Here is a 977-nt window from a genome sequence, read left to right on the forward strand (position 1 = left end):
TTTATTTTAAACTTTAATTTATTATTTTATTTTAACCTTTCATTTATTCTTTTATTTTAACCTTTAATTTCTTCTTTTATTTTAACCCTTAATTTATTCTTTTATTTGAACCTTTAATTTATTCTTTTATTTTAACCTTTGATTTATTATTTTATCTTTAACCTTTAATATATTCTTTTGTTTTAACCTTTATTTTTTATTTTATCTTTAACCTTTAATTTATTCTTTTATTTTAACCTTTAATTTCTTCTTTTATCTTTAACCTTTAATTTCTTCTTTTGTTTTAACCTTTAATTTCTTATTTTATTTTAACCTTTATTATTTTATTTTAAGCTTTAATTTCTTCTTTTTATTTTAACCTTTAATTTCTTCTTTTTATTTTAACCTTTAATTTCTTATTTTATCTTTATCCTTTAATTTATATTTTATCTTTAACCTTTAATATATTCTTTTTATTTTAACCCTTAATTTATTCTTTTATTTGAACCTTTAATTTATTCTTTTATCTTTAACCTTTGATTTATTATTTCATCTTTAACCTTTAATTTATTCTTTTATTTTAACCTTTAATTTCTTATTTTATTTTAACCTTTATTATTTTATTTTAAGCTTTAATTTCTTCTTTTTATTTTAACCTTTAATTTATTATTTTATTTTAAACTTTAATTTATTATTTTATCTTTAACCTTTAATTTATTCTTTTATTTTAACCTTTATTTTTTATTTTATTTTAACCTTGAATTTATTCTTTTATTTTAACCTTTAATTTATTCTTTTATTTGAACCTTTCATTTCTTCTTTTATCTTTAACCTTAAATTTATTATTTCATCTTTAACCTTAAATTTATCCTTTTATTTTAACCTTTAATTTCTTCTTTTTATTTGAACCTTTAATTTATCATTTTATCTTTAACCTTTAATTTCTTCTTTTATTTTAACCTTTAATTTATTATTTCATCTTTAACCTTTAATTTCTT

General features: G+C 14.4%; 1 long non-coding RNA gene across 1 annotated transcript; it reads right to left on the reverse strand.

The window, feature by feature from the left end:
- Window positions 1–636: 636 nt before the first annotated feature.
- LOC139586893 (uncharacterized) lies at window positions 637–977 on the reverse strand. The gene is made up of 2 exons (XR_011678053.1): window positions 915–977; window positions 637–785 (listed from the first exon to the last, which is right to left on the reverse strand). It is a non-coding gene; the product is annotated as an uncharacterized lncRNA (long non-coding RNA).

Source organism: Agelaius tricolor, unplaced genomic scaffold, assembly GCF_023055355.1.
Source record: "Agelaius tricolor isolate 1412-34295 unplaced genomic scaffold, bAgeTri1.0.p SCAF_150, whole genome shotgun sequence".
Classification (NCBI taxonomy): domain Eukaryota; kingdom Metazoa; phylum Chordata; class Aves; order Passeriformes; family Icteridae; genus Agelaius; species Agelaius tricolor.